The sequence below is a fragment of the Ischnura elegans genome, chromosome 6, assembly GCF_921293095.1.
Source record: "Ischnura elegans chromosome 6, ioIscEleg1.1, whole genome shotgun sequence".
In the NCBI taxonomy this organism is placed as follows: domain Eukaryota; kingdom Metazoa; phylum Arthropoda; class Insecta; order Odonata; family Coenagrionidae; genus Ischnura; species Ischnura elegans.
The window spans coordinates 120,040,126-120,055,390 of NC_060251.1; the positions used below are offsets into that span (position 1 = coordinate 120,040,126).

The following is a 15,265-nucleotide window of genomic DNA, read 5'->3' on the forward strand; positions in this document are numbered from 1 at the left end:
ATAGAACGAAAGTCCTTCACCCACTCTAATCCCCGAGTAAAACATAGATATTTCACTACCAGGGGCACCTGATATGTATAAAGGAGGTTAATGATGCGCCAGTACTAAAAAGTTACACAACAATACGGCCACACTCTAAACTCTGATCCCTTGATAACCGATCGCCGTAATTCTGAGATAAATCAATCCACAAATCCACAGAATACGGATGCTCAGAAGTCAGGCCTGAGGTGCGAAGGACCAAAGCCTGTACATGAACCACCGACTCTTTTTCCTCCCTTTTCCTCACCGAAATCACAAAGCCAGCATTTAAAACTTCTTCTCTCTCACGCATGGGCCTCACATACCCTGAGGCTGCTTTCATTGGCGTCCACAACCGATACAATATCTTCTTCCAACAACATCTTCAAGAAATTACCGTCTTCTCACGCTTTTCACGTTGAAACACATGCAGTAAATACGAAAAAGGATGAAGTGTGTCTGAGTTAGAGTGATTCCAGGCGCGGCCGCTAGAGGCGCTGCGGTAATCTTTGCATCGCCAATACCGAATGTGAAATTTTCGTTGAGAGAGATATATTAATTTTGGTTATCCACGGTAAAGGTTTTTGAATTACTACTTCTGTTCATGGTATCAACTCACAACACAAATGGTAATTGAACGCAACATTTCATTAACGAACTCTCTACGCTGTACATGTTATCCTAAATTCCACCTGTGGAAAACCAAATTTTAAAAATATCAAGCGTCGAATATTTGCCTGATGGAACTCTCAACTAGAACACAAGAAATTTTTACCACAAATATAACGCGCAAACGATCATTAAATACCAACATTTTTTAAAGGCTAGTTATACCTTATTCAAACATTCTTCCCCTTTAAAGAAATGATAACATAACTCGTAATATTACGCGTCGAAAATTTCTCCTGTGATATTAGCTCCCCATCAAAAGGCACGAAAATTTCACAGCTGTTACAACTATCCGAATGACCTGAAATCAAAATGTATTGATGAGCTCGTTATATTTCAAAAGTGATTAATTCCTTAATGCACAGCGAAACTGTAAAAATATCACGCGTTGAAAATTATTTCATTTATGGTTGAATCGCTAAACTTCAAAACACGAAATTTTCTCCATTGTTTGATCATTGAAAATGACAAGTTGACCTCTTTGTAACTTAGAAATTCAATTCAAATTTAGTAATAACATTCTTCCCCTCCTTAAACGAAAATTCAAGCATCTCAACAATCGAAAAATTCACTGATAAACTATCGAATTTAAGAAGTGGAATGCTCTCAACTATTTGATCACTCTATTTGAAAATTAAACACAAAATGTCGTTGATGAGATCAATATATTTTACTCGTAGTAATTAAATTCTTCTCATTTAAATGAAAAAATCACTGTCGTTGAAAATTTCACTTACACACGAAATATCCACCACGGTTAGAACGCACAAAATATAATTTACTAATGATCACCAAATTTCATCGATGAGCTCGTTATACCTGCATTAGAAGCTATTTAAAATTTCCTCCCCCTGGAAAATCGAAAAATAAATATCCTAAGTTTCAAAAATTCACTCACAAACTCACTCACCTCTCATCTGATCTCTATCAAATAAAATTATCACCACTTCTAGAACATTGAAAATAAATATTAAATACCAAACTTCATTGATGAGTTCGCTTTACTTAAGGGGTTATTCCAACATCCCGCCTGAGCAAAAGCAAAAATCAAAATATTGCGCGTCGAAAATTTTCCAAAGAAATTAAATATCACCTTCAGCACAAAAAATGTCCGCCATAGGAAAGCGCAATTGATACTTAGAAACGACGTTTTATTGATGAGCGTTTGAGAGCTGTTGCCGAAGGCAAATATTCGACTCTTGAGAGTTTCAAATCTTGATATTCCACATGAAGAATGCCTGAATAACATCTACAGCATTATGACTTCATAAATGAAATTTGGCGTTCGATTATCATTTGGATAGTTCTTACAGTGGTGAAACTGTCGTGGCCAAAAGTTGTAAGTTGATACCGTAAGTGATAGTTTCGAAACGTTCAGACCATTGAGATGAGGAAATAATAATAATGATGAAATAATGGGACTAAGGTCAATGTTAAACAAGTTATAGCCAACGTTTCGATTTATTTAAAATCATCCTCATGGCTATGAAAGATAAAACATGAACAATATAAAATACAAAGGTGTCAATGATATACAATATTTTTCATAAAAATGTTACGATCGTGTTTTTTATACAGTAATATGATTTAAAGTACACACACATATATGAAAACAGAATAAAATACACAAAAAATTTTGACATAGGTACCTCTTAACTTTGTACATATTTATTGATGTTGTGTTACTAAGGCAGGGGTGGCCCTAGCAGGTGCAGGGCTAGGGGCGAACCTTCAGTGCGGGGCCCTACACTTAAAATATTAAACTCTATACCCCATCTACAAACTCGAGCATTTTGAATCCCTACCACTCTCTGGCTAAGTATGTGACAAACGCAATTGCACAATAAAAATTACTGCATTATTATTCCTTTTTCATAATATTATTTTTTGTCTAGCACGGACTTAACAATACAGTAAGAGTCAAAATTGCGTTTTCAAAACTATCGTATATTTTAATTTTTTTTCACGAACGCGGGCCCCCCCAAAGCGCGGGGCCCGGGGCGGTCGCCCCGGTCGCCCCGCCCTAAGGCCGACCCTGTACTGAGGTTGCCACACCTAGTTAAACAAGATCAAGAATAAAAGAGGAAAAATAATAATAATGGGACTAAGTATATTTTTTATCGAGTACTTGCTGCGGTAGAAATTTCGATCAATGTAAAATCATGCTTAAAAAACTCTACATTTCTACTGGAAGAATTTGTGATTATTTTCTATCATATTGATGTATTTTTCTCGGGTTGTCTGGTTAACTGAGTCGTCGGTAGAGGCCGCATATGAGTTCACCTGATTAAGAACCAGAGAAGAATTCATCAATATAAATCACCAGAAGAAATTAAAATCGTATTTTCCATTATAGTTTGTTTTGCTGATGCAGTAAAGCGAGTTACTCCTATGATAGAATTTTCAGTTCATTTCATAAAATGGTTTACTATAGCAATATCACATTTAAGTTCATGATGTACACGGGTGGAATATTGGATTATATTTTAACGTATTTCATTTAGATGAATAATATTTGGTGTGAAATGATAGTTAAGCGAGTTTTTTCTACGGTAGTAATTTCGAGTGCTTAATACAATATAATCAATGTAAATACAAACTTCCTTCCTTCCAAACTTCCAAACTCTTTGAAACCACGAGAAATTTGTTTGAATAACTTTTTACATATCGCTTGCATTCTTTGGTATGTAAACTTGCGTGCATTCTTTGGTTTTAAAAGTATATGAATAAGCTTTAAAATATTATGTGCTTATTAGTGATCATTAAAATATTATTATAAATTGGAGACTTCTTACTTTGGCTCAAATTACATATTTATCTGGTAAGATATCTGGTTGCGTAAAATTTTTGAAGCGTGAGAAATTTAAAATTTTTGTGAGATTTACATAATTTTGGTACTCCACCGGAATAATGTGCGAATTGATTGCAAGGAATTTCGTGCTCATCTGTGGAATTTGTTGTTTAATAATAATCTGGAGAATATTTCCATGTGTATGTTCTATGTGACAATGTGACAATTTTGGAGCATGAGGTTATTATAAATTAGGCTTTCCGAGGGGAGTTCCTCTGAATAATTTTTAAAGTTTTACGTGCTCAGCGATGTAATTCGGCGTTTGGTTTGAATTTTGGGTGTTCAAACAGGTACCAAATTTCACCCTATTGTGGAAAATACATACCTTTTCCATCCTGTGTAGGTAGGTATGAAGTCTATAACTTTCAATACCTCTCATTGCTGTAAAGTTGTCCATCAGAGGCCTAATCAGATTAATTTCTATTGATTCTACTAGATATATATTGTAATTCCAGCAATAAATCAAGTTGATTCATATTTGACTACACTATGTGGTATTTCCAGCTATATATTACCGGGATGAATCTAGTCCTTATCCAGACGACGCCACAAGCTCATGGCGAACGGGCCAATTGCTCCTGAGCTACTCCACCGTATACCATAACGGCTTCGCGTGGTTCGCTGCTGTTTCCACTGCACTGTGCGATTTCCTTCCTTCATTTTTTAATGTTCAAATGTACTATCGTTTTCAATAATATGTTGACACTTGCGGGCCCCACTTAACTGATGTGGTCGGACCGATTAAAACTTGCGACGGTTGGCACATGAGTTAACCTGCATCCCTCACCCGAATGCCTACACCAAAAAATCAGGCCAAGTCTCGCGAAACTGTTTGGTCACTCGGATGAGTTTTCGGATGGGTCACAACACAATCGTCAATGTTTCTCAGGGCTCAAATGTTGCCGTGGTGAGTGGGAGGAGGCTTGTTGCTACGTAGTCGCGGACGCGAGGAAGCAGCGAGTCTCACAGTCGCTAGGTCCACGGTGCGGTGCTGTGCGACGGGACGCGCGAGCACGCGGGTCGGAAAAAAAATGAATGGGTACTGGCGCACAGTCGGCGGCGCGCCGCGCCTGTGCGCCAGTACCCATTCATACCCGCCGCGGCGGCGCGCCACCTCCCTCCAAAAAGCCGACGAGGACGGACGCGGGGACGATCGGGCTAGCGAGGCCGGAAGCCCAAGCGAATGGACTGCATTGAGGAAACTCACTTTCACGCACAGGTTGGGTCTTTGGAGTGATTTCTTTCGGACGCCGTTGCGAGGTTTTCCCCCTCTTTAGATTCATTTGGGACTCACCATTTATTTACGTGTTGCCTATATATACGTGGCTCCGTAGCAGGGTAAGTTTGCTTTATGAGGTTTTTTTTGCACTGAACTTCGGAGAGGGCTGGAATCCGAAGTAATTATATATTTTTTCATTTTGCAAAAGAATCATTCTTAGCATCAGCATAATAGATACAGTTTACTCAAGTTAATTGACTCAAATTACTCTCAAATTCATCATTTTGTTTCGAATTATGTTGGTTTTCTTGATTATTTCGTGTGCATTTACTGCGCACTTGCCACGGTTTTCATGGTTTGTTTGTAAGTTACGTATCATAACGGCCGTTATATGGGAGGAATGTAATTGCGCAAGATAAAACACATCTACTTTGTGGAATTGCTTCATCATAGAGTAAAATAAAATTACTTTGTTCTATTCCACTCTTTATTTTAAATAGCACGACCCGGGTTTCAGCATGCTAATGCTATCATCAGGTGATACTATCTATCATCAGGTGATCTGATGATAGCCTAAGATGCTGAAACCCTGGTCGTGCTCTTTTAAATAAAGTGTGGAATAGAAGAAAGTAATTTTATTTTACTCTATGACATCTATTTCTCGATATGACGTGGAATTGCGCGGCTGCACGAACGAAATTCGAACGGGTTATTATGCCATCGTCCAAGCATTATCGCTTGCGTTCTAGCGATTCTCCACATTACACGACGCAATTTTGATTGCGTCTTCGTGCATACGTAAGATTGCGCAAGTGCGTGCTCCGAGTAAAGCGGACTTGGACTCGCGGTGGGCGGTGAGATATCAATTAACCTGAAAGGGCTTTCATTAAAATGAACCGGAGACGGCGGGATTGGAGTATAAGAAAACAAAAGTGATATCTCATGCGATGCGCAGCGTCTTCCCAAGCAAAACTCAAAGCAAACAGCAGAGGAGAAGGGAGACCGGTTTAAGGGCGAGCACGAAATATGATATGGCCGGCGGAGTGCGAATGTGATACGGTCCCCTCCACCCACCGGCAGGGGACGCCAGTCGGAAGGCGAGGGAAAACTGTGGAAGGGATGTGGGGGCGGCAGAGAAATCATGCCATGGTTTCGGCAACTCATGCCATTATCAAGGTACATAGCCCTGGGTGACAGCCTTTTAATAGTGGTAGAGTTTTTGCAATGGCGCGAGTTGTTGAAACCATGGTCGGTTTAAATAAAAGCGTGTGGAAACAGACTAGTGGTTTTACTACCTGAAAAATATACAATAGTTTTAAATATTTTTTAATTTATCTGAGGCTTTGGGGGGGTATCTATCCCCCTCATTCCCTCCCATAGTTATGCCACTGATGAAATTAGTTCCCTGCCTTATGCTGCCTACCGCTTGCGTCCTTCATGTTGGTTTTTGAGTCATGGGACATCGGGATAGGTGTAGGGGCGGAATAGGGGAAGGAAAAAACGGTAAATTCGCTGGTCTCGTGCGTGGTATAGGTGGGGGTTTCGATTGCTATTTAATGATTCGGTTATTGTGGTTTGATTCAGGACTACGATTCGTTTCTTCAAATCGTCCATAATGAATGCAATTTTAAATTCACAATTGTAAGTATTTATCTAATTCCGCGAATCTAGGACGATTTATAGTCGATCCAAGTGATTTTTGATTTCATCTTACATGAAAGTACGGGAAAATCAGTATACCTTATTTATATTAAAGTCGAATTTACTCCCAAAAAGTCAAAATCGATTTACCGTGATAAAAATTGATGCCATTCGGCCTCCAAGCATTGCCATTCAATTCACCCTTATCGGTCCATGCGTTGCTAAGATATGCGCTCAAGAATCCTTACATTGATCAAGCTCAGCATTCCATTATTTTTATTGTGTACCTCATACAAAATGCTTGTCGGACAGGAGCACAGTGCTGCCTTTCGAAAAAATACTACGAAAAATCATCGGCGGTATAATCTATTTTCAAGCCTGGATGAAGACGGTATCGGAAAATGTCTGCATCGGTGCCTTCTAAAGGTGCGGTCGACACCATCGATAGAAAGGAGTTGTAGAGGGCCGCGCTTGAAGAGGTTTGCCAAAAGAAGAATACCTTAAGGAGAGCATGCACGGAGGAAAAGAGACAGAGGCTATTGAAAAAGAAATTTGGATTTAGGGTAGCGGAAAAAAAAGAAAATAACAAAAGAAAATCTTCTTGGGTGGTCGACTGGTTGAATCAATTCGTTTCCCACACTGCGTCATCTTACTCAGCCATTGTTGAAGACAATTATTCACCGAAACTCATTCACACATCTCATCTCCGTGTCGAAGGTAACCATGGAGCATTACATAGATTTCAGAGCGACGCAGAGAAGATTCATATTGGAACCCTCATATGCATCTAGGTCTGACAGAAACGATAAATGAAGAGATGCTAATTCACCTCTAGAAAGGGCAGCAGAGTGAGCTTCCGAAACGTCGGAGAAGAAATTCATAATAGAAAATTCGCCTGGTTGACAACCCGAGAAGAATTTCTACGCGCTTGCAAGAAATGTCTCTCTTTCCAGAAGACAATTATTCACCGAAACTCATTCACACATCTCATCTCCGTGTCGAAGGTAACCATGGAGCATTACATAGATTTCAGAGCGACGCAGAGAAGATTCATATTGGAACCCTCATATGCATCTAGGTCTGACAGAAACGATAAATGAAGAGAGAGACATATTACTGAACGGATAGGTGAAGGGATTCGATTCTCCCCGAAATGTAAAAGACTAATAAATGCGTGGTTCTCGTTTTTCTTCTAATTTTTTTATAACGGCTGGTGTCCCAACCTGACACCCCCTGCCACTCGTCTATTTAGGTGGCATTCGGACTAGGATGGAGATGTAGACACGTATTCTACCCGAATACTTCTACTCGAGTCCATTTGGCCCAATCGTATCAAGATATTGGAAAATGAAAGAACTGTAGATTACGTAATATCCCCGCTCAAAGTGAAGCCAGTGAAGAGATTACGCATCTTCTATCACTCTTGAGAAGGGCCTTTAGAAATACGCTGCACTTAAATTCTCACGGATTTGCCGTCCGAAGGCGCGAAGCATGGTGAGTGTTAGCGGTGAGTCAATAACTCACCCCAACCAGACAGCTCACATAAGCGAATGGATTAAATGGTGCATGCGTATCTTTGGAAGTATCATATGTCGTTTCTGTGAAATAAGAAGCCTGGAAAAAGTATTTGACAACATAACAATTGAAAGAGCAATGCATTTTAGTTTAATAGTTTATTTACTGACGGGAAAACCTCCCAATTACAAAAATGCACAAATTAACACAAGATTGAAACATTTCCAATGCTCCCAAAAATACAGGAACAATCGCACAAACTTGCTGCAAAAACCAACAATAGAAAAAAAAACAAACACAGCAGTCAAGAATAACAGATTGAACAGTCACACAGTGGAAACTCTCAAACAGTGGAAACAGACAGTATCACCATACACAAGAACAAATCATCCAAGTCATTGCACAAACAAAGGCAGCTTCCTCCTTAAATTCTTTGGATTTAAATTAAAAAGGTCAATGTTACTACATTTGTAGTTAATGCTCCGCATAGTTCTGGTTAAGGGTGAGTGGAAGGCGTAATTTCTATTAGAATGAGGGAGTGAAAACATGAATGTTTGCCTAGTGTTTAAAATGGGGACATGGAAAGGGATCATTTCTACCAGATGAACAGAGTCAATGTCTCCATGCAGTAGACGGTGAAGGAATGTTATGTCCAGGTGTAATCGACGGGTTGCCAAAGGTAACAGATTAAGAAGGGATAGTGTTAAGTCATAAATAATAGGGAGGATGTTAAATCTGTAGGATACTAATCTAATGAATCTGCGTTGCACACTCTCAATAGCTTTGATGTGAATGTTATAGAACGGGGACCATACAATAGAGGCATACTCAAGAATAGGGCGGATTAAAGTGCAATAGAGGATCTTATAAGTATGAATATTATCAAAATCTCTTGAAATTCTGAATATGAAACCCATTGTTTTAGTAGCTTTTATGACTATGGATTGGATATGATACTGAAATGTCAGGGATGAATCAAGTGTAACACCTAAGTCACATATTCTACTAACTCTAGAGATAGTAGCATTATTTAAGCTATAGTCGAACATAATTGGAGACTTAATTTTATGAAAGGTTATTACATTACATTTTAATGCGTTTAGTGCCATGAGGTTATCATTACACCATTTTTCAAATTTGTAGAGACAATTTTGCAATTTGTTACAGTCCTCAAGTGATCGGATGCAGCCATAAATTTTTAAATCATCAGCATATAGTAAGTACTTGAATGGATGCAGGGGGAAGTTGATATCATTAATATACATTAGGAACAGAAGTGGCCCCAAATGCGACCCTTGTGGTACACCAGAATTGGCAGTGAAGACAGAGGACAGAACTCCGCTCACTTTAACATACAAGTTCCTATCATGTAGGTAACTTTCAACCCAGGCTAGAAGTTGACCACTTATGCCATATGCTTTTAGTTTAGCAATTAGAATTTTATGATTAATTTTATCAAATGCCTTTGAAAAATCTGTATAGATTGAATCAACCTGAGAGTGCTGGGACATGGAATTTATTATGTATTCTTGATATATTAGGAGGTTAGTTACAGTGGAACGACCTGGCCGAAATCCATGTTGCTCTTCCACTATCAGCGAGTTTAAGTCAGGAGCTATTTTGTCTACAATTATGCTCTCAAGAACTTTGGTTATTACAGACTGAATTATAATTGGTCTGTAGTTCGACACATCAGTTTTATCTCCACTTTTGAAGATGGGTACAACATAACTGGTCTTTAATGCACTTGGGACTGTGCCACTTTCCAGGGATTTATTAAACAATATGAACAAAGGATAGGCTAATGAATGACGACAACTTTTTAGGACGATTGCAGGAATGTTATCAGGGCCAGTACCCTTTGTTAGATCTAGATGAGACAGTTTGCTGATAATGTTTTCACAAGAAATGCGAAGCTTGCTCAGATTGAGTGTTGTGTCATAGTTAGGTATAGCTAAGTTGTCAGGCTGTTGATTGCTGTAGACTTTGACAAAACAGGAGGCAAATAGGTCAGCTATTTCTTTATAATTTTCAGCAATCATATTGTCGTAGGTCATGTGGTGAGGAAATTTGTCCATCTGTTTGGTATTCTTGACATAAGTCCAGAAATATTTAGTATTATGTGAAATGGATGATTGAACCTCGTCCATATACTTAGAGTAGCACTCTTTAGATAGGATTTTGCACTTCCTTCTGATTTCAGAAAATTTTGCATAGTCTAAATGACTCCCAGTTCTTTTAAACGTTTGATGATGCAGCTTCTTAAGACATATTAAATTTCTGAGCTCAGCAGAGAACCATTTTGGAAAGCCATTACTTTTGATGTTAATGATAGGAGTGTAGAGTTGGATAGCATTGTGGAGGACACTGTACAATGAGTGAGTCGCGTTATCAATATTTTGATTAGAGAGTATTTGGGGCCAATTAATATTGATCAAGTAATTATCAAGGCTTTCAAAATCACAGGCTTTGAAGTCATACAATTGCATTGAATACTCAATCAACTCAATGGGGTTGGACAGGCACACATCAAAGTAAAGGGCGGGATGATATTTATCACAGACAGTAAATGGATCACATACAATATCACAGTGTAATTTGTCAGAGGATGTAAACACCAGGTCAAGGAGTGTACCATGCTTATTGTGAACAGAGTTCCTTTGAGAAAGCCCTAAGAATGACATACCGTTAATAAGGGCCCAGGCTTGGTGATAGGATGGATTATTGTCCGTAATATTTAGCCAGTTCACATTTGGCACGTTGTAATCACCGGCAATTACAACTTCCGAATATTGAGAAGAATTTAACAGGTTTTCAAGTGAATAAACGTGAGCCTCATAACAGTCAGGATGAGATTTGGGGGGTAGGTACACAGCACTAATCAGGATTTTGGAGGAAGCACCAATGATGGCCACAAATAATTGCTCGATATTGTTTACCGGCGATTTAACAACCTGAGCCTTAAGGGAACGATGTACTCCAATCAACACACCACCACCGGATAATTTATCTGATGTTTCACGCGAGCGATCACATCTGAATATAGCATAGTTATGAATTAGCAGTTCACAAGAGGAGATATCGTCGTTCAACCAGGTTTCTGTCAGAATAAATACATCATAGTGAGAAATGGAGATTGCACTTCGTAGGTGACTGAGTTTAGTTCTAATACCTCGGGTATTTTGATAATACACAGAAATATTAGCTGTATTCAATCGTTTTTTGATGCTTGCTGATTCACAATTTTGGGAAAACCATTCATGTACTTTATCGTAAGATTCGGCTCACCGGAGGACTTACGACGCTCGAGCTCCTGTTGCAGCTGTTTCATATAATTTCGCTCTAATATTGTTTGATCACTGCGAATCCTTATGTCCTTGTCGCAAATCAATTTCTTGTTCCGCAGAACAGCATGAGCATCACTTGCATTCTCAAAAGTGACCTTAAGCGGGCGTTGCTTGCCAGACAAAGGGCGGCCGAGACGGGAAACGCGAATATTGTTTAGTGACACATCAGGAACCACTTTTAATATATCACGCACTTTTGCAGTTTCCTCAGCATTAGGGTCTTCTGCGACATTGAATAAGATAACGTTTGATGCCCTTATCTGGCGATCTTTAAATTCGGCAAACATGGATTCAGCAGTTTCCGAGGAAGTTAGAGTGAGCTGGTTATCACGTGTGGGAGTTTTCGCAGTTTGTACTTGTTCCTTCAGTAGTTCAATTTCTTTTTTCATATCCAGCACCAAAGTTTTGAGCTCTTCGATCACATTTCTCTGTGCAGCTGGTACAGTGTCGTCAGTTGGTTTCGTTCTAGGATTGCAGCAGTTACAAAACCAATCGATGTCCGGCTGACTAACGATTACCGAGAATATAGAGTCCTTTAGTTTAGAACATCTCTTATGAACAGGCAATTCGCAGAGACTGCATATTATGTGCGCACCTTGCAAATCAACTTTACGAGCACAGAGAGCACAAGCTTTACCGCCCGCCATATTGGATTCAAAAAGATGCATTGATAATATTTTGAAATATTGTCTCTCAATTGTAATTATTTTTGTTATCGACCAATCTGGAGTCGCATTTTGTAGCTCTTTTGCCTCTTTTAAATGAATTTGACAATGCATATCAATGCGCTGTTGCGAATTTGAGAACGAACACAAATATAGTGAATTTATTTTCACTCATCATAATTTTAATTCGAATTCTTCCCGCTTATCAGGAGGTTATTGGTCTAGCTGCCGAAGGCAATTTTCCACCTCTCCAGTGGAAATGGTTGTGCAATGTTTGGGAGAATAAATTGCACTAACAAGTGCGAAGTGGCCATTGATGCAGTTTTCAGTGTAGGTGACAGCGGGGATGGGACACAGCCTAGGCTACCAACGAGAGCGTAATCCATCGAGAACTAATCCTAACCGACAAATGGAGTTGGCAAGATTCCTAACGGACAGCACATGGTAAATTCAAGACATATTCTTTTTTTATTTTTTCTAGATTTTTGAATTTTTTACACCTGAACAATAAAAAGTTATGGCACCTTTTCACACGATTTATTCAATACGACCGGTTTCGTCGCAGAGGCGACATCATCAGGTACAGAAATCGTTATATTAACAGTTATTTTGTTGTTGTTTATCCGGTTGCTAAAACGCGTTGGTAGGGGAGGGTTGCGTTGGGGTTGGAGCGTTACTCAGCCTCAGGGGAATTTCCAAGAGGGGGGAATAGTTGATAAAATATTTTCATTCGCTAAAATTCCATTCTTGATGTGCTTCCTAATCTCCAACTCCTCCAAGCAGTCCATCCTTCTTCCCTTTTTCTCAAGGTGGAGAATTTCCGGAACAAAATCGCTCCTGTGGTCACCCTCCCATAGGTGTTTCGCGAAATGCGATTTGTCTCTCTCCCAGTTTCTTAAATGCCTTCTGTGTTATTCTGTTCTTAATTGGAACGAACGACCAGTCTGGTCTATGCAACAGGTCTCACAGTCACTGCATTTGAGTTTGTAAGTGGATTTCACAAAGTAAAGACGGAAACAGTCGAGTTTTTTACACCTGTTTGTGAGTTTAAACTACTTTAGCATTTTTTTTAATTCGTCTATTTCCTGTATATTTTTTCCCGCATTTTATTTTTAATATATACCGCACGTGGGAGTCGGCTTCGTTTGAAGGGGTCGGAACGGCCAAGCTCGGATAGTTCCCGGCCGCAGTGCATGATGGCTCTTCCATCGTTTCGAGTCGAGTGCTGGGAACGGGAGCAAGGGCTGTGATGTTGTGACGATTCGGGTTGGAGCCCCGAAAATATCTGCCGCGACCCCGCCATGATTGAATCAACCTTGTTTCCTCCTTCACTTCTCAATATCGTGGATTGCACGGAGGGGAGCGGGGGGAAAGAGCAGTTGTTGACGATAGCCTGGCGGAGGGGAATAATAATGATTTTGATGGGCCGCCATTTTGAGTGGTCCAGTCGACAGCGAACCTCACTGCGCTCTCCACGCGTCCGGACTTGAGGAGAAAGGTACGTCATGTGTGCGAGAACTCCTGCGTACTTTTTTTTAAGACTCATCAAGGTATCGGTTAAGGTATGTTTGCATTTGTGAATTACTCCGGCCGTCTCCCCTCGCAATATACACATCCTTATTCAAATCGCCATAATCTCGGCCAACAAGAAGCAATTCAACTCCCTTTCATTACATATTTCCTTTCCATCCCCATGCTCACTTACCTACCCAACATTCTTCCCTCTAAAGGCCGGTTTACACGGTACACGGAATTGCGCAATCAGACGTACGTGCGAAGGCGCAATCAAATTTGCGTCGTGTAAAGCGGTGAATTGCTAGAACACATGCGAGAATGCGCGGGTGCGAGACGGCAAAATAGCCCCTGTTCTAATTTCGTTCATGCATTCGCGCAATTCCACGCCATTTTAGAAATTAATGCAGCTCTAACCTGCGCAATTCCGTGCCCCGTGTAAAACGGTCTTAACACTGTTTTCAACATCCCCTCTCCGCTCAGTACTTTCTCCATTCAAACCTTCTGTCTCCTCCATATCTCCGTTTAGATGCTATTTCTCCTCACCCACCATGCCTAGCACTTCGTCGTTCCTCCTCCACCCTTTCCGTCTTCCTCCACATTTGAACGCCCCCAATCCCTCCTGCTCCTCCTTCCTCATTGACAACATATCCTCATCTCAAAGCGCTTCAATCCAGACCGGACTCGCCTTATCTTTAAACTCTTGCATAACGATTACACGAAATAGCTCTGGGATAAATATTCAAACCTCTCATTAGCTCTTTCCATTCAGAAGATATGAATAACAAGTTTGTGCAAATATTTTAAAATATTCAGTTTCTTGTACGTCCAAAGTGCCGGATGATGAAGACAATAGTAACTTTTTCTTATTCCAAATAAGTTCGTGGAACACTAAAAATTCTTTAATTGCTTTTTCATAATTATTAGTTAATTACACACACGCACCTATGTAACAACGCTACTCATCCAATTTCATTTCCTACCCTTCTGGAGTGTCATTTTGAAAGTAAACATTTTTAGGATGGGATACTATCCGAAATAGATTTCATGCCATCGCATCTTTTTTACTCCCTTGGCCAACTATACCGTGCGCCACATTTCACATTTTTCATCATCATCCATGATAATTACAACGAATATCTATGCTATGATTCTAAAATGTTCGTTTTTCACATTATTGAGGACTAATTATTTAAGTATTTTACCAATTAAGTTTTAATTTGTGCATTTGTCCACCACCCCTTCCCCTTCATGGACTCTCCTCTTCCATTCACAATGTGGCCACTCATTCCCTTACATTCTCTCAATCATTGCTATTCGCTCCCTTCTCCCCCCACCCTCCCTTGCCCAACAATATTCCTCCTTACTCTCATGTCAACATCCCCTCTCCGCTCAGTACTCGCTCCATCCATACCTTCTCTCTCCTTCCAACCTCATCTAGAATCTCCTCACCCACCATGTCCAGCACTTCTTCGTTTCTCCTCCTCTCCGTCCACTTCACCTTCTCCATTCTTCCCACACCCACATCTCAAACGCCTCCTGTCTTTTCTCGTCCTCCTCCCCAAGTGTCCACCGTAAATCCCTACACTCCAAAACAAACTCTTCACTAGCTTTATCTCAATGATCTTGCTTACCGATCCTCTCAATAGCTCTTTCCAATTGAACGCCTTCATCTCAAAACACACAATCCGTTTCCCTCCAATGGGCTGCCCATACCATTGACCTGATCAACCTGCCCAGCCTCGAGACCGAAATGCGAAATACTTTCCATGCAGCTACAATCTCTACAAAATCCTCTGATCGCCTTTTTGAGGTATGTCCCTTC

At 40.1% G+C, this 15,265-nt stretch overlaps 2 protein-coding genes across 5 annotated transcripts in view; both read left to right on the top strand.

Annotated features, from left to right (window-relative positions):
- The window catches only part of LOC124161598, a 516,681-nt gene that overhangs the window by 139,236 nt on the left and 362,180 nt on the right, over positions 1-15,265 (top strand). The gene's annotated exons all lie outside the window — the stretch shown is intronic.
- The window catches only part of LOC124161603 (farnesol dehydrogenase-like), a 38,633-nt gene that overhangs the window by 8,728 nt on the left and 14,640 nt on the right, over positions 1-15,265 (top strand). The window contains exon 1 of one of the 4 annotated variants that reach the window (XM_046537991.1): positions 13,324-13,426. The exons of 2 other annotated variants lie outside the window; for them this stretch is intronic. The gene's annotated coding sequence lies outside the window, so the exon portion shown is untranslated. Of the gene's footprint in view, positions 1-13,323; positions 13,427-15,265 lie in introns of those variants that run through there. One more of the 4 variants, XM_046537990.1, reaches the window with a different exon arrangement.